The sequence below is a fragment of the Parus major genome, chromosome 2 (genome assembly GCF_001522545.3).
Source record: "Parus major isolate Abel chromosome 2, Parus_major1.1, whole genome shotgun sequence".
NCBI classification, from domain to species: Eukaryota; Metazoa; Chordata; class Aves; order Passeriformes; family Paridae; genus Parus; species Parus major.
The window spans coordinates 85399029-85417970 of NC_031769.1; the positions used below are offsets into that span (position 1 = coordinate 85399029).

General features: G+C 41.2%; 1 long non-coding RNA gene across 1 annotated transcript in view; it reads left to right on the forward strand.

Moving 5' to 3' along the window:
• The window catches only part of LOC107200028, a 137892-nt gene extending 119384 nt beyond the window's left edge, over positions 1-18508 (forward strand). The window contains exon 7 of the long non-coding RNA XR_001519455.2: positions 16421-18508. This is a non-coding gene — a long non-coding RNA (uncharacterized LOC107200028). The remainder of the gene's footprint in view (positions 1-16420) is intronic.
• Positions 18509-18942: the final 434 nt, after the last annotated feature.

Genomic DNA, 18942 nt, shown 5'->3' on the forward strand with positions numbered 1-18942 from the left:
TGCCCCTCATTGCACATTGTGCCAACCCCCAGTGAGAGACACTGTGAATTTTCCTGCTGTTTGCAGGCAGAAGAAGGGGAGCAGAGTTCCTCCCACCTAAACTTTCACAGCACTGGTGTAACTGAAGGCTTCAGCCACCCTGTGCAGCCCAGCAGTATTTCCAGTGTGTCTGCACTGTATGCCTTCCTGAGAGGAACCAGTGACAAAATGTACAATATACATGAGCCAAATCTTATTAAGAATGGCTTCCTGATTGCTGCTGGGTTCTCCTGGCATCTAACCCTGAGGCTGCCATCCTCTATTCCCCTGATAACACTCACTCAGGTAGGTGTGGGTCTCCCACTAAACACACTGTCACCAGCTGGCAGTGACTGCCTCCATCTCTGTGCCCAGCCAGTGCAGCAATTGCACACAGCATTTGCACTCAGAGCTTCACACCTAATAATACTTCAGCACCTCTTTAAGTGCTTTATCCATTTTTGCCCATTTTCAAGCCTCAGGCTCCCGATAAGTAGATGGTAAGTGGAGCTTGTAAATTAAAAACCTACATGCTTCAGGCTTTTAACATTAAAAGACCCCAAAGTTCTTCTAGTTCATACCATTTGCCATTAACACCAACTCCACTGTCAGCAGGTAAAACTGGTGGTAATATTTGCCAATTAAAAAGTCTATCACTGGCTTCAATTCACTGGCATTATCATTTTCCAGTGTTAGAGAGCAAGTTCAGAGAGTTGCAAATACTTGAGAGTGTTCTGCCCAAGGAAGATAAATGTCCATTTTTAGGTCGATGTTTGGTGACAGAAAACTGGAAAGGACTAAAAAGAAAGAAGGAATTAAATCTGTGTGTCCTGGTATAAACGAGTTGCTCTTAATGGGCTTTTCTGATAACACAGAAGAGGCAGTTGTGTCCAACCACGGCCCCAGGAGGTAAGAGCTGTATCCTCATCTCAACTCAGATATCGATCTGCTGGGTAGCCTGGGGCTTGCTGACTTCTCTTACTCCTCTCAGCTGATGACAGGACCAGGAACCAGAATAAACCAAGAGTGTTTGCACAGCAAGGACAGTCGTACAAGTGGCCCACCTTTAAAACATAGATCAAACCCTTTTTTTTTCCTTTCAGCTTGCTTATGGCCTATGCTCTTCTCTGGGAGATTGTTTCCACTGTAAGTTTTAACCAAATAAGTTCATGACTGAACAAACTGGTGACACTGTTCTCTCTCATTCTGTCATGTGCTTGAGAAAAATGGAAAGAACACATGCAACAGCTTTGAAACAGAAAAACTGAGGTCAGCTTGAATACATGATATGAAAACGTTTTGAATCTTCGTGCTTTAAATCTTCTATTTTCTGTCCGGCTCTATGGGAGTACTACACATCCTACAGGAACTTTGGAGATCTCAATTACCATGTAAGAACAAAATGCTATTGAAATGTCAGACGTGTGGCAAGCCTGGCAGGGTGGGCTGATTCAAAGGCACAGGGCAGAATACTTCTGGAGCACTGAAGCTACTTTTGGTGCTTTAAGACATATAAAAAGCACAGAATAAAAACCCAAATCAGATAAATAAGATCATCTTTCTTATGAAAGAGAAAGTGATATTTAATATTTCTCCCTCAAGGCTTATAAACAGCTGCCACTCAGGCAGAATAGATAATACAACTTTTAGAATAATCCATGAAATCAGGAATTGGAATATAAACCTTTCCAAGTGTAGTTTTTCCTTCTGGGTACCATGACTGTTCAGCGCTGCTGAAAAAGGGGGCTGTTTGCCCTCTGCAAGATGTGCTCACAAATTACAGAGGAAGAGCCTGCCTAGACTGGAAAGGCAGAAGGATATGTTAGATAGATAGAGATATGCCTGCACAAATCACTAAGGATCACTTTATGAATATGTTCTGGTGTTATGAAACTCTCCGCAGATATTAATGACATCCCACACTAAACCAGGTAGATTTTATCTTTTTTGGCAGGGATCACATTCAGATTCTGAGCAAATTCAGAGGCTTGAAAAACCATTCAGCTCTTTGTTAACTACTGTTTATTTTCTTAGTAACTTCACAAATTCACTGGAAGTTGCCAGAATTCTGCAGCTGTAGTAAATATGTGTGCTTCATGTTCCTCCTAAGTAGAGTATGGAACTCTCACATCAGACTAGTAGAACCTTCCTGTTCTCACCCGCTCTCTGCTTATCCTGCTCCTCAGCCTTCCTGGCTGCAGCATTCCTGGAATATGGAGCAAACCCTGTGCACACCCAGGCTGGGAGTGCAAGTGCCTTAACACGAGGCAATATCAGGGATGTGCACAGGGAGCTCTGCATTAGTCCAAACTGTGGAGAACTGTTTTCCAGGGTCTTCTGCAAGTTTTAAGGTCTGGGTGAGATCAAGGAGGGAATTAGACAAAGCTCATGTTTCAGTGGCCAGCCTGTTTATGTGTGGAGAAGCATTATTGCAGGCAGGGATGGCTGGCAGCATGGTGACACTCATGTTATCACTTAGGCATCCAAATTCTGGCTGCCGATTTGTTCACTCTGTCACAGAGAAAGACATAAGCACAGAAAAGCAGAAAACAGCTAATTAACTTTCTCAGTTGGCCAGGGAACCAAACTGATATGTTTCAGAGAGAATCACAGCCTTCAGGCAGAGACCGTGGGTGAGACGGATGAAAAGTGGTGAAGTAAGGTTTTCCATAAGAAAACTAACTTGCTAGTGTACTGTGTAAAGTTGATAATTAGTATTGTCATGGCAGCATTCAGCTGAACCACTTCCCAACAAGCTCTAGAGCGAGCAAGCAGAAAAAGACTGAGCCTCCATTTTCTCTCCTGGGTTTCTTCCTTGGGCAGAGATGGAGAACAGGGCTAGAGCACAATGAGAGTGAACTCAGGGAGTTCTTCAACTCCCTGTAGCTTTCTGTCTACTCTGCAGTAGCCCCTGAATGACTGGGCTTTGGCATGTAGATGCTAAGAGAGGTTTGAGCTATTTTTTGCAAATCTTGCATTTGTGTTGGAGCCAGAATACTTGCACATCTTTCCTAAAGAGTTATCCTTTATCACACGATCAAAACCAGCCATTGCCCATTCAGCAATCTGAGACTACACATTGAAATTTATGTGACCACTGATGGCCTGCTCAGCATGAAGAGGGGATCAATGAAGTCTGCAGAAAATCTGCTGAGTAATATTGGGTTGGGCTTCCCAGCAAGGAGAGACTGAAGATTGCTAGAGACTAAAAATTACTTTATAAACATAGGTCTGTGAACAAGTTAAAAGCAAGAAGAGAAGTGAATAATTCATCATTATTTGCAGGGAAACATCTAATATTTTTTTTTTTTTGCAAGCTAAGCAAATTAAATTCAGGAATTATGGAGAGATTAGGAGAAATATTTAAGATTAGCGTTGTACTTTACATGGAAAGTTCCACAGCTTGAACATTCTTCTTTCGTTTCACTTATATAAAAAATTTGGCTAGGAACTTTCCATTACCTGTAGCCAGGAAAGAATCTCTGCAGCAAACTTCCAAGATATTCCTCAGAATATGTTCCTGTAAATAAAATGAGAATTACTTATAAATGTGAATTACCAAGACCTGAGCCCTGTGGTGGTATTAAATAAAAAAAAACGGAAAATTTAGTAAGAGAGAATTTATTAAATACAGTTGCAGCTTTCAGCTGACTTTAGTTAACATCCTTTATTATCCTTGAACCTCCAGATTTCAGTGGCCCCTGTTTATCTAAAGTTCTAATTGTTACAGGCATGGAGCCTAGATCAGAGATAATAGCATGCTAACTCAGTGAGGTCCTTTTTGCTGCCTTAGGCCAGATCTGGGACATTGCCATGTCTTAGTTTGCCTTTCCTATCTCATGCGCGCTTTCTTCATGCTAAAGTTATCTGGGGCATATTCCTTAGAAAAAGAGAGTTTTAGAGACAAAGAACTCTCTGCTGGGCATATCTGAAACTGCTAGGCCAAGAAATAAAATAACTGGGACTTCTTATACATTGGGTTTCTTGGCAAGTGCATGCCAGAAATTGTCATGCTGTGTTTAAACAAAAAACACACAGATTGTCCCAGGCCTGGAGGACTGAGCTTCTGCAGGGGTCTACATGTTCCTGTTGTTTAAGTGGGATCCTAAACAACTGATTTTGATAAATTGGAAAATATTCAATTTCAGGTATGGGAAGCTCTGTCTCTAATGTCTGGTGTTTTAAGCAGTTAAAATTACATGCTAGCAGGCCCCATGCTCTTACTTGTTACTCTTCTGATGTGTCCAAATTCCAAGATAAAATTATAAATTCAGTAACTGGCATTTAGAAAAACCTAAATTTCTTAACTCATTATGCAGGAAGATTATCTCACAATGGCATGTCATCTCAAAACTGTATTTTTATGCAGCTTGAAAATTAAGACTGTATTAGACTTGATTATATCACATTTGACTTCGTTACATAGACCAATTGGAGCCCCATGCTCCTGCCAAGGTTCTAGAGCCAGTACAAAAGGAACTTTCTAGTTAACATTTTCCTATACTGCTCAAAACCTGCAAAATCTTTCAAAACCACCTTTAAAAGAAGACAGACCTCTTTCTTCAAATTCTGCTCAGAGGGATTTTTTCTTTGTTTGAAAAGAACAAAGAACCATATTTTAGATTTGCAATCAGACTGAGACTGAAAACAAATGCAGCCATATAACCTGCTGTGAAACAGAAAGTATAAGAAGTTATTTTCTGAACAGTGTTGCAACAGAAAACAATTTTTGAGCAGATAAAGAGGAACCTTCTCATTAAATAACAGACTAGAGCAAAGTCAGAATGACCAGGGCTTGCCTGCTTTTCTTCAATTTTATACACTTTGTCTCATCATTAGTCTTAGAAAACACTTACATCTGGCGTGGAATTGTTACCTTTCAGGCAGCCCATGGCTACAAGATTTGGGAATGTGGGCGTGAGTGTGACAAAATTAAATATTACATACTTTCGTGTGTTATAGACTGAGAGGCAAACAGACCCAGCATCAGTGAGTAAATATTGAATGAATGCATCCCCCTGAGCTGCAGATTTGGTTGTTTGTGGAGGGACTCTCAAATGGATGGCAATGTCTAAGGGAAAACAGCCAATAACCAGCTTGGTGCTGGGCAAAACACATCCACCTCCTCCTCTGCCATGACCTATGGGAGGGTGCACATCTGCCTGTTAGGTGCAGTGTAACCAGGAGCAGTCCCCTGGGGCATTCACAGCTCTCCTGTGAGCCACCAGTCTCGCTAAGACTGGGACACAGGCTTGAGCCATGCACTTCCCATGTCTGAGGGGACAGCTTAACAGTACTGTGTGCTGAATGTAAGAGTCCTCTGCTATCAGCCTTCTCCTCAAGTAGTTATCAAAGGAATATGTTCAAGCCACCTCCTAACCTTCTCTTGGATAGCTGAGTTCTTGGAAAATTATGTCTTCTGTATTCATATTGTCCTTTTTTTGGTTCGTTTCTAAAATTTCTCTGCATCTTTTCATAGTTCTTTCAACATCAAAGACACTAGAATCAGAAACAAATGCCAGGGGTCTCTTCAACAGCTCTGCACACAGGCAAACTTCAACCTCCATGACAATGGTGTGCATCCTCCTAGATATTTACCCAAAACCAGTGTTTGCTTGTTCTCTGTTTGCTATTAGCTTTTGAGGCTCTTCCTTTCCCTTGGCCATCTTCCACTATTTCCTGTACATTTCAAGTGGGAGTGCCTAAAGAATGAGGAGTTTTCAAGCCTAACTGATGGTTGAATGTGAGGCAAAATGGCAAATATTAATTTGGACTCTATTCTTGATGCTAAAAGACAGCAGGGAATAAAGAACAAAGTCATAGTAAGCAAATTGCCTGGAAGAAAAAGATCCTGCCACTGACTACAGCAAGTCACCTACTGTGTTAACAAGCTGGACCTTCATTAGTGTTTTTAGGTTTAGTGTGAATTTCCTCCACTCATAAAATTATTTTCAATCATGCAAGGAAGAAGAGGTCAACTTCATCCACTTTTTTTCAGGGCAACACAGATGCCGACCTAATGTGACCTGCTCACAAAAGAGCTGAAGAGCAGAGACTGGGCCGTGTGACCAGGAACAGTCACTGCCATCCCTTTACCAGGGTCCTGAAACATGCAGCTCCCTCTTTCGAGTAATGATGAAATGTAAGCAATCCAAAAGGAAACATCTGTGAGCATGGAAAGCTGGGAACATGAACAGCTTCTGTCAGAGCAAGATGCACAACCTGCATTATGCAGAAATATGGTGGGGAAGGCATGAGGCTCCTGGAGCAGCAGGGTGATAGCAGTTATGGAGAAAAATCAAAACAGTGTACAAATTAAATGGTGAGGGGCTCTTTTTTTTATTTTTTTTTCTTTTCTTTTAATTAACCACCTTGTTTCCAACCACACCATCTGTGGTATCATGTTTGGTCTTCATAAGTTACTCTCAAAAGAAAGATAATTATGAATTTAGTAACGAGATAGTAATTTTAATATTTCCTGTAATATGTTTCTAAAGTCTTATCCATATGTTTTCAGAAGACTGTATCATAGACAATCAGTGGGAAGCCAGGAACATGATAATAAATGCCTGTGGTAGAAAAGCTAAGAAAGAAAATAATGGTGGTCCCCCCCAGGCCTGTTTCCTGCACTCTCTCTAAGGCAGTAGGTGATAACATGTTTTCATGTGCAAGTATCTGGTCACTGGAGCAAAATAGGCAGCCTCTACCATGAGGAAAATGGGTAAAATAGAGGCATATGAACAGGAAACAACATCAAAGAAGAGAATAAACAATTTTCCTCCTTAAAATCATAGTTTTAGGGCAGCAGCAGCTTCAAATGAGAAACAGGCTGTGTGAGCTGTCTGACATACAACATTACATTACATTACTCTGAGTACAACATGATGGCCCACTCTAAAAGCTGCAAAGATGAGTTTGAGAGCTGGTACCACAATGATAGGAAAAAAATCTGCCCTAAATCTGGGGAGAGTTTTTGACAATTATCTATTCAGAAATACTTCAAGCACAACAAGAATAGTGTCCAAAGCACAGCTTGTAAACTGCCATAATTTATTAAAGTGAGGGCATTTTGAGACATGGGAGATCTAAAACTGAGCCTCTGGGAAAAGGAAACAACCAAGAAATGAAAGAGTCAGAGAGCACTTCTGTAAAAGGTAAACCATTTCAAAAAGTTAAAGATGGAAAAGTCTTGCTAGGTCATGTAAGTCAGTGCCCTTACAAGTGCATGAGAGAGAGTGACAACAACAAAAGTGCTCTGGGCTTGAACATCACACAGTGGCTGAGGTTGCAGTGACAAATTACAGAGAAAATGGCCAGCCACCTCCAGGGAGGGTCTCTGCTGTGACCTCAGGGGAACCAGAAACACAGGGCTTGCTTAATCTTGGCACCTGCCTATTGCGTCTCTCTTGGGAAGAGAAGTAGCTTGGAAAGACAATCATAAATATCCCCCTAAAGCTATTCCTTTTCCATTGCTGATAAATAAAAGACAGTGAAAAATTCCAGGTATGAGAGAAAACCAGGTCAGTGAGGGAGAAATGGGAGAGAATTTGGTAATGGATTGGATACTTTTGGCCCAGCTATGTTTCCAATTATTTGTAGGAATAGGTCAGTGACAGCAGTGCAAGCTGCTTCGCTCAGAGGTAAAAGAACCCAGAAATGAGCAGCAGCAAATAGAAAAGAAATTGGAGAAAATAGGTGAAAAGAGAAATGACAAGGACAGGAGAAACCTAGCTGAATTTATGCTAACTCAAGCAGTACTGGGGAATAAGAATGTCTTTCACAGATGTCCTGTAGGGGAAAGGAAAGCCTCCCAGAAAGTAGTTTCATTCATAAGTGAGAGGAAGATGAAAAATCCAGTATTTCTTCCAAGGCCCAATCACCTTTTTTTTTTTTTTTTTTTTTTTTCCCAAATAAAACAGAAATAAAAAAGGATGTAACAATTGGGAAATAATTTAAATCCTATCTAAATATCCAAATAGCTATTATTATGGTGCAGGTTGTAGGAACAGTTGGAAATTTTGAATATCCACCATACAGATCAGCTGGTCTGGTTGCACTCATCCTCAGGTGATGAGGGAATTAGCCAGTTAATTTACTGAACCATTGGCAATTATTTTTGAAAGTCATGGAGAACTATGGAAGTCCCAAAGGCTGGAAATAAAGCAAATATAGTATTGATTTACACAGAAGGAAGAATGATCTTGGCAATTACTGCCCAGCACTTTTATCTTCAATCTCCAGTAAAATAATCGACCCAGCAGTACAAAAAGAGCTATTAGAAAACTTCAAGAGGGCATTGGAAACATGAGCAACAAGTGACGTGGGATAAAGAAAGAATCCATTCTAGAGGGAGTTATTGATGTTTTCTACGTAGAAGACTAGAATCAAAAGGTAAGGGATAAAAGTAATTAAATCGGAACAGAAGCCTCCCTTCAGCAACACTTAAGCTCATGCTTAAATCTTTCCCAGTCTGTTTTGAGCAACCACTGCATGAAAGGACAGGCTTGTTTGCATTCACAAAGTTCACCAATGAGCATAAACAATTTGCTTAATAAAGACCTACAGGACGAGCAACAGCAGAAGGGAGAGTGATAAGAAGCCCTGCACAAATCTGGAGCGAAGACTGATGAGGTAGCAGGAGCAAGATGTTCACAGGGTTCCTTCCAGTTTTGACTCTGAGTAATACTTTCATTAGAAATGCAAAAGATGTTGCAAAGTGCACACTCAGGAACAGAAGAGAAAGGGCAAAAATACAGCAATACAAATGTATCTAGAGAAGAAAAAAAGGCAAAAAAAAAATGAATAAGGTGTCAAGGTACCACATTTGAGGAGAGACTATGACATTAAAGTTTCATTTTACAGCTTTGCTGTGTTACAGGACTTCAATCGTGCCATCCATTGCATCTCCTATACAGAGAATATTGCAGAATGGGTTAGGGAGCTGCTCACACGCTATCACTTTTTCTGATGCCTGTAGCTCCATTTCTGGCACAGAGAAAAAAAATTATGAGTTTTCTACAGCCCAAATACCTCCACACAAAATGGAAAGGTAAAGAGTGAGATTTTGTTGTGCTCCTTGCAGAGATCAGATGTCACAACTTAGAGAAAAGGGGAGTGACACAGATTTAAGCCATGCATTCCTGCTTCTGAGCCTGAATGACTCCAACATTTTATATACATAAGACAAAATTACCTTTTAGATTGCCCTATGGACTATATAATTTCTGCAGCCTTACCTTAGATAGATTTTAACAGCATGTCAGATGTATCCCTGGTACCAGGGTTCAGGGTTGGGAGCCCCTGAAGAATACTAAGCACAGCTTCTGCAATTATTTTATAACTTTACTTTTTCTTACTGATGGTAATAGAAATTTTCCCCCTTAAATTATTTCCTTTATTTCTTGCCATCTCTCACTCAGATCATCCCAATTATTTATCATTACTCCTTGCTATTTTTAATGCTTAACATCTGTTTGAAGAATGCATACTCAAGCCTTGAAAAAGAGCGACGTAGTAATTCTGCCAGTTTATTGAAGAAAATTATAGGTAGACAATGGTGAGAAAATAGTGTCAGAATAACATAGAAATGAGGGAACATATACAGAAAAATGGAAAAATCTGATACATTAAATACCAATCTAACTGCTTGGCAAAAGGTCATGTAGGTGGTCAGCTATCATTTCTAAACCCCTGACTTAAATCAGACACAGGCCAGAGTTGACAAAAAACTTAATAACCATTAATGGCCTCGTGCTGCCAGCTCAGGTCTGATTATTAGCAGGTAGCTGTCCAAAAGAGGTGTGGGCTCACATACATGCAGAAAACAGCAGGCTGACTGATTACCTACTGCTAAACAGGTCAAGACAGATATGAAATATCTTTTTGATGGCTAAACATCATCTCAGAATTCAGGACCAAGAGCTGTGCCCGAATGATGCTGAGAAAGAGCACTCTAGCTGCATTCACTCTCTGGCATTTCCCTTTGGGAGGGGATTTACCAGGGGGGCTACAAAAGACTCCAAAGCACCTCCTTTTGCCTGCCTGCTGCTGCATGTCTGTATCCTGACATGGAGGTGGAAAAGCAGCTGTGCTTCTTCAGGGTCCTTTGCCCTTATCACATCTCCCAGCCCCATTTCAGTCTTCCAGTAATATTATCAATCCCCCAGCTTTTCTAGATATAACTAACACCACCATAATAATGCACAGTTATGGCTGCTGTAGGATTTTGTTTCCAAGATCTTATTTTCGTTTTTGCCGAAATATCTGTATCTTGAGCCAAAACTTCCCAAGACTGCTCTACGCCTGAGGGAAAATTTTGTTTTGTCTTTTTGAAGGCTTGATCAAATGCTGTACAGCCAGGGGTTTAGAACAAGGAGACAAAAGGAAAAGGATGTGGCTTTTTTTATAACAAAGATAGTTGCGAGTTTATTTGAGCTTTCTTTATAGTTTCAGCCACAAAGAGATCAACTGCAGAAATGTTTGACAGGATGGTGGCTTTTACAGAAGATATGATGAGGTTTTGAAAGTCATATTTAGTGACGCAGGGAATTTTGTGCACACGCTCTCCTCTCTCAGCTCCACACTTCTAATAATACAACTTCCAAACAACATTCTCTGAGAGGGCTGCTTGCTGTCTCAGTCTTTCTGACTTTGCCTTTTTTAATTTTGAAATCCTTCATTTTAGATTCAGAAAGATGTTGTGGGTTAAAGAAATGCTTGTGTAATCTATCTGCATTCAAAACAAAGGAGTGAGAATGAAAAGAAATACAAAAACTCCATCTCACAAAATACATTCAAATCCTTCAACAATATTAAGGTATCATTATCCCTGTGGGTTACCTATTTACTTTTGACACTTCTTTGGCTTAATCTCTGCCTAGATGAAACACTAACTTGTGACCAGTTATAGTTCCAGCCTCTTAGGAAAAAAAATAATCAGGCAATGGTTAATAAAAGCAAGCAATAGGTTATTTTCCATCAACTCAGCTGCAGAATTTCTTCAACCAAAATGCCTGACACAGCACCTATCACATTTCTGAGGACTCTCCAAAGATTTACAGCAATTTATTCTCAAAAAAAATTAAAATTAAATCTGATTTTAGGAGCAAAGAGATGGGGGAATTATTGCCTGGAGGACTGAAAGAAAAAAACCTCACTGAAATTCTGGGTAATAAAGTCAGAGTCTTTCAGCTTTGGCCATTCACCGGTGGTGTTTTTCAAATACATATATATTAAAATATATTAATATTTCTACTGGTCTGTGAGGTATTACTGGCTCTGCCACAGTCTGCCATTCCTGAGGAAGCAGTCTCAGGTGCCAGTGACATGCCTCAGCAGCTACACAAGGAGGCCTTCCAACTCACCAAGGTGAATTAGAAGCCTAGCAGCACTGTGTTTAATATCCCCCTTGGAAAGGTACAATTCTGTTAGCAATGTAGCACTCGAGAGCCCCTTCAGAATCCTAGTCTGGAAATCCCTAGGCCATCCTATTTCTTCATGCCTTTATGAGCTGGCAGCTCCCTTCCCTCAGATGTCCTGAGGCAAGAATGCCTGCTCCCCAAAATAGCTCAGAGCTGACATCTTTACCTGTGATGCTTGCTCAGCGCCACGGTCTCTGATGCACAAATGAAGCAGCAGTGCTGAAATGAAAGATAAGAATTTTTTAATTGCAGTCGATGAACTACTAGGATGTTGAATCCTTTTTACATCCTCAGCAATTTTTTATTAGCATCGCTTTGAGAAACAGTAAAAAAAAAAAAAAAAAAAGTAGTTCACGGATTCTTTTGGGCTTCACTCTGATTTTGGGGTTGAGCTAAATGTTAAATCACTAAGGACTAAAAATATTTCTTCTAGATTTTCTTTCAATTTAAAATGGTGGGCAACAATGCAATTTCACTTCTCTTTAGCTGGCACTGGTCAGGCTACACGGCAATTATTCTGTCCAGCTTTGCGTCCCCAGACACAAGCATGTTTACCAACAGAGTGAACTAAGCATAGAGTCACCAAGATCTTTCTTGCTATATGAGATAAAGCTGAGGAAACAAGGCTTGTTCATGCCAGGGGAAAAAAATAAATCTACCTACCAGCAGCCTGCTAGTACTTACAAGGAAGTTTTTGGGAAGATGGAAACAGGCTCTTCACTGAGATATGTGATCATAGAACGACCAGAAAATGAATAAGGGAGTGTCCAGAAAGGATATAAGGAGAAACTTTTCCACCATGAGAAAGTCAGACCTTGGTGCAGATTATCCAAAAAGTTTGTGCAGGCTCTATCTTTGAAGGCTTCCAGTGCCTGACTGGATAAACCCAGAGAAGCTAGCTCTGACTTTCAGCAGGCTCTGCTTGGAGGTAAGATCTTCGTAAAGCACTTCCATCCAGACTGTGTGGTCTGGACTAATTTCTGGGTCTCTCAGGCAGTGCACACTACAAACTGATCAACATTGTGGCCTCAGCCTGTGCTGACTCTATACAGTGATTACCTTGGTGGAGCTCAAGGACTTGGGGGAGGTATTGAAGGCCTTCCTCCTCTTTTGCTGAACATCTGGAGGTTTCAAGAAACACTGCTTGTTCAAGAAACAAGCTCTGGAGCATTCTTATAGCCCACAGTGTTAATGCCTCGTGTACTGACACTGCATTCAAGCCCATCCTTTAGATATCCTGGATGAGTCTGAATTATTTTGGTCCTCATATTCTGTTTTATAAAACAGAAACACCCACAGAAAGACGGAGGAAACTTTGACAGAGATTTTAGTCCAGTGCCATGCTAGAGAAGGCTGCTTTGTCCTGCTTTCCATTTTCACAGCTCCTAGAAGTATAGTGTGCCAGAGGGATATGCAGCTGAGGCTTTAGCTGGGTCTCATAAATATGGGTGTTTCCCTAAGTATTTGTTGATCGCTCTGTTTGGAACCATTGGCCATTTAAAAATACTATTATTAAATGCTTATGCAGTAGCAGTCATCCAGTTCTGCAAAAGGTGCTTCTCCAGCCATAACAACTTGCATTGAAATATCTAATGATTTGCACAAAACCATTTTTGTGGTTACTGAACAGACACAGACAGCCCCACACCTGTCAGAAACAGCATGCTAAGCCAGAGATTTTGCTTTCTGAGAGTAAGGGGACACATCAGAGACTTCTGGGAAAGTTATTTTCAACATGACTGCTCTCTGCCATACGAGGCAGTGGAGGTGGAGGTGTTCAGGGGTCAGGGATTGATCTCTTCCATGTTCCCACTGCTGGAAGGGACTCAAATGTTTTATCATCCTGGCCTTCTTATCCAGCCAAGCAAAAGTTTCTCCACATAGCAACGCACAATCCTCTGCTAGAAAGTTAATGTAAGCCCCAGAGCTGTGGTGACAGTCCTGAGGACTGCAAAAATTGCCCCAGACTGTAGCCAGATCCATGAATACACCAACATGTTTTAAACAGGCACTCTCCCCATCCAAGCTCATGCCCCTGTTATATCTGAGCATGCAGCCACAGGCTGCCTGCCCAGACAGCCGAGGACAGTGATCTGGGAAATACACTGAACTCCTCCAACCAAACCCTTCCACAGGGAATGATGTGACAGCAAGAGAGGTTCCATTGCCAGCTCTGGCACAAATTCATGGCATGTTCTGCTGCAGCTGTCTCCCTGCCAGAACCCAGTACAGGGCTTGGTTTGGATTACCTTACTGCAAAGTTTCAGAGCAGAAGGAACTATAACATTGTTTAATGGAACCTCTCATGTATCAAAATTACACCTTTTGTACAAAATAGAGAGTAGACCTGGATTTGATTAAAGACACCTGCTGGACAGGCATTTGTGGCACAGAAACCTCTGCCTGGAGTGCAGACTTTGGCATCAGGAGCTACACTGCTGTTTGCCTGGAACAGAGAACCATCTGCAGTATCTGAAGAAGGAGGGAATAATAGCAGCCTTTTCTTTCCCTCTGCTGGCAGAAAAGAGAGGAGGACTGTAGCCTTGTGCTCATACCAAGCCTTCAGAGCTTGGTCCCTCATACTTCCTTCAGTAAGGGATGTGTAACTAGAAATGATCATATGGATATTTCTCTTCCTTTTTTTCCCCATTGTTTGAATTTACCTCCTTTATCAGTCTCTGTGCAAATATTTTAGATTAGAACAAGTGTTTGCAGCCTGGTGATATAGTCATGACAACAACGTTTTATAATGAATAGACTTGACAGCCCTCTAACTATTGACTCTCACATTAAAAAAAATGGATGGAGATTTCCAGCAGAATAATTATACACATGTAAAACCAGTGATTAATGAGATTTTTCTAGGAGAGCTAAAACCACTGAATCATAACATGCAACTTTCATATCAAGGGTAACAATCACAGTGTCAGGAACTTGTAGCCTTGCATAAAAACAAAAGCCAAAAATCTGTACTCTTTTTACAATCCACTCAAGCTATCAATTTCTCTGAAGCGGCATGGAATGTGTGTCAGGGGGAATTTATGCTGCACAGTTTCACATTAGTTATTATCCTGATATCAGCTCTGCATTGTGAGGCTTCCAGTTGATCCAGTGGCCCCCATACAAATCAGCCTGTTCACATAAAATAATTATTCACCTTTGCATACTTCACCTCCCAACCTCCAAAAACATTCTTGTAAAGCTTAAAAAGGATGAAGCTTAAGAGCTGGCTGGGACTTTTGTTGTTTGCAGACTTAGCCCTTAAATATGTTGATGCCAAGGACAGAGAATGGGGAGACAGAGAGCCTGCCTCCACACACCAAAACCCATCATGTGCTTCTACCACTTCTCATTTGCCATGGAGAGGAAGACAAAATATAGAAATAGTGCAGGAAAGGTCATTCTCCAGTTACTTCAAACCCAGCTGAAGCTCTGATCTGCCAGATGTCTTACATGCAAGCTGAGGTTTTTCATGAAATTCTGTATCAATTTCCACACCAAAGAGGTTCAGATAAGCTTACACTTCTGCCTGAACCTCCAAACCTTTTGAAGTTTGCCATCACTGCAGTTTTTCTCCCATACTGCTGTTTTCTCTCACTCTGACTTAGCTCTTACAGAACTACCCAGCCCTGATAACCATGAAGAAAATGATAGGAAAGAGGACTTAAAAATAGAAGCAAAAGTAGTGTTTTCAGAAATTACAGGCTGGCACATGGAGAATTATGGCCAGTGGTCCAGGGAAATCCTAGCACAGGATATCTGGTAAGTACGACTTTGAGCACATGCCAGTAAACCTAATACAGACATTTGCTTGTGTTATTTTATACCTCTGCTCATGCTGAGCTGTTGTGCTCAACCATTTAATCTGAGATGGCAGAAGGAAGACCTACATGCAGAGAGATGTGGGCCTGGAAGTCAGGAGATAGCTTTCAATTTCCAGCCCTGTTGCCTGCTGCCCTGGGCAGGTCACCTCACCTCTTACTGTCCTGACTGCACACAGAGGAGTCAGAAGATCTCTCTCCTTCCTAGGCTATGGTGAGGCTTCACTCATCTTGCACCAAAGATGATCTTCCAGTGAATTGCTAGCATGTTTGACTAATATGAAGGTGGGCTAAATTTTGGTGCTCTTAATCATCTTGGAACATGTGAAGCTGCATTTTACCTCCTGAAAAGCTGGGATCCTTAAAGAAGTAGCATCAACACCTTCTTCTTTGGGACTGTAGATGGCAGAGAAAACTGAGAGGGCATAGGTGAAATTTTGAATAATGAAAATAAATTAGGAAATTGAACTGTTGCCTGCAAACCAGAGGCACAATTCCCTAGAGTGCCTTTTCCTGGGGCCAGGAGCACAATGGCTATTTGTTATCAGCAGAGGTGTAGTGCTGCCATGGTAATTGAAACAGACTGCTCCCTCCGGCATACACCAAGCAGCAGTGGTTTGCTGTGAGGGGGGGCTAGACGAGAAGGAGAATGGAAGAAAAAACATGTAAAATATGGGTAAAAGTGCCCATGAATATCTAAAAGCATGACCTCATTGTGTTCAGCATCACACCTAGCCCAGCAATGCCACAGGTGGCAGATCAGCAGTGCCTATTTACCTGCAGCTTTGCTTCCAGGAGAACAGTGCTTGCCTTTCACTCACAGAGCTCTCCCTCAGGCTGACAGGTTGGCAATTGCTGCTTGATCGCTGGAATATTTTATGCAATAGGAATCTCCTGCAGGGACGTGGTAATGCAGTCCTGGTGTCTCCCTTGGTTTCTCCAGCTGTTCCATGCCCAGCTGTACCTTTGAGCATTGTAAAGTGTTAGATGTTGATCATGATCAAAACATCTATGGCTGGAAGAAAAAAAGAGAGATTTGCTTCACTTCTCTATGGTCAGGACAAAGATGGACAGTATTTTGTTGGTAATAGGGTTTTCTTCTGTTTTATGTTCTTTTAATGTACTCCCTAGACTTATTCTCTGTTATCTCTCACTTTGTAGAAAAAGACCTGTGGATTTCCTTCAGCTCTCTGCCAATATCTACATAAAAACTCTGGATACATAAAAACATGTGGATAGAGCACCAAAAGAAGCACTTTTGACCCTTTATTTCATTGTTAGCAATTGGGAGCACTGTTACTGCTCAGAATAACAGAGATACTCAAAGTGTGCTGGATGCTGGTGGGCAAGACTCAAGAGCATGGCTCCAGCCCTGGGTGAGCATGGTGAGGGACAGTGGGACACCTCAACAGGTGAAGAGACTCAGATCTGGGCTTTGATGAATAGTCCTACTCACAGGCTCCTACTCACTGAAGCCCAGATGTAGACCTCATGTCTCAAATTATCCCTCTTAAAAATAATATTCCTAGGATGTTTGGACCGAAGAAACAGCAGCAAATAGCTACAATTCTGCAATCCTTTTTCTTAATGCACACAGTATTTCATGACATCTCAGAAGGGAACTTGGATGCTAAATTCCCATTTCCTTTACAAAGGCTGTTGCAGGAATGCATTGGTGGAGTGATAATGAAAGCCAGCGGATCATTTCATCATTTTGACTTCCAGGGTGGCAATAATAAAGCTCTGGGCTCCTGTTTCATGCTGTTTCCAAATGAACAGCACTTCTTTTGCAGCCACTGAGCTGGAGATTTGCTGCATCATGCTGTCCTGGAAGCTCACCAAGAGATTGAGAACCACTCTGGATTTTTTCTTCCGCTCACATCTTTACTAGAAATAAAAGTTTTACAGGCCAGATCCTGGAGTAGAAGTTTCCTTGCCACCATTCTACCTGTTAGTCATGAGCAAGTCCACTTCTTCCATAACAGAATCATGGGATGTGGTGCTAAGATGAACAGGAAGCAGCAAAAGCTATTTTAATTACCAAAGATAGAACACATTTGGAGGACAGATATAAAATCTACTGATCTCAGTGGAAGCCTTTTCCCACTGAACTAAGCAGGCTTTTGATCAGATCCCCAGTTAAGGAAAATGGTGTTTCTGCTATTTAGCTCTTCTTCACTGTAGGCTGATCAACCTCTGCCTTTGTTGCTCATATCAGAGTTGGCCCTCTGACCAGCCTGGGCAGAAACACTGGCTTCTTGACTTGGCTGGTCATTCTGCCTTTTGCTTCACCTCTCCATTTCCTTGCTGCTCTTCCTGGTTGCTCTATGCTCTTTTTGGTGACTCCCAGGAGAAGAGACAAAGTTTTACAGAGGGGCAGTGAAGCTGAAATGGCTGCTACTGAGAAAGAAATCCCTGGGTCTTCACAGCCCTGCAGAGTTGCTGAAAAGTACAATAAAGATGAGTGTGGTGAAGAATGTATAAGAATGGAGATTGCTTTAAAGGGCCCATGAGATTGATATTGCTCACAAACCATGAGACACCACCTCTCTAAGTGGCAGGAACTGTTTCTCCACTCTAAGAGATCCTTATCCTCCTCAGGACATCTGCAGGAGACCATTTCTGTAAATTGCAGTTCAAAAGTCTGTCACCTGATGCGACTCCTGGGGCAAAAGCAGCACCACTTCAATGCAATCCCAGCATGAAAAAGTTAATAAAGTGTATGTCACTGAGAAACCAATTGTACCTGCAAGTTAGGTAAAGGTCACACATGAATGCGTGAAAACTGGACATGCTACATAAACTGTTGATTGAAATCTCCTTTTCACTCGTATGTGACCACATTGAGTACAAACAGGATCAGGACACAAAGAAAAATAAGACTGAAAATTTTTCAGATTAATGAACTTTCGCTAGATTTTCTTTCACTTTATTTTTTCCATGGTACACTGGCTACTTAGATGTTAGGTGGGCTGGAGATACTTTCTCATTCTTCTGGTAATTAAAATATTGAGACCAATGTTATGTACAGAAGAAATAAAATAATTTGGGCTACTGGCTTCTTCTTTCATGATGTGAAATTCTGGAAGAATTTGATGGCCTCTCCTCTGAATTTCAAAGCAGATGTTACTTGGTGCCAGCAGTTGGATCAGTCTGTGGTGTAAATGATGGTGAGCACAGAGACAGTGCTGTTGATTTCATTACGGCAGCTCCTATAACACTGTGTCATGTGCTTTATGGTCTTAAAAATAACAATTGCATAAGCACAGCCTGCAGTGCCAGCAGTCATATTATCTCCAGGACAAAGAGAGATGCATATGGACTTAATGAAGAGAAAGTGCAGCATTGGTTAAGACTGTAAATGAAATAGGAAATTATTTCATCTAGAGGAGCATATTGGGTGCCATTGCTTTGTTATCTGATTTCCTGTTGCACTAGTGGAGACAGCGTGTTTTAATTAAGGTTTTATAAAGACTTCATTGAGAAAAGATTTATGGAACTAGATTCTGTTATTGCAGTTCTATCAAAACCAAAGGGCTGTGTGGAATTGCCTAAAATTTTCCAGAATTTCCTTTTAAAAGCATGCTGGTGAAAAGCTATGATTAAAATATGCAAACATAGCCTTTCCATATAGTCATATGACACTTCTGTCATCCTGATTTGAAATAATTTTTTGTCTTTTT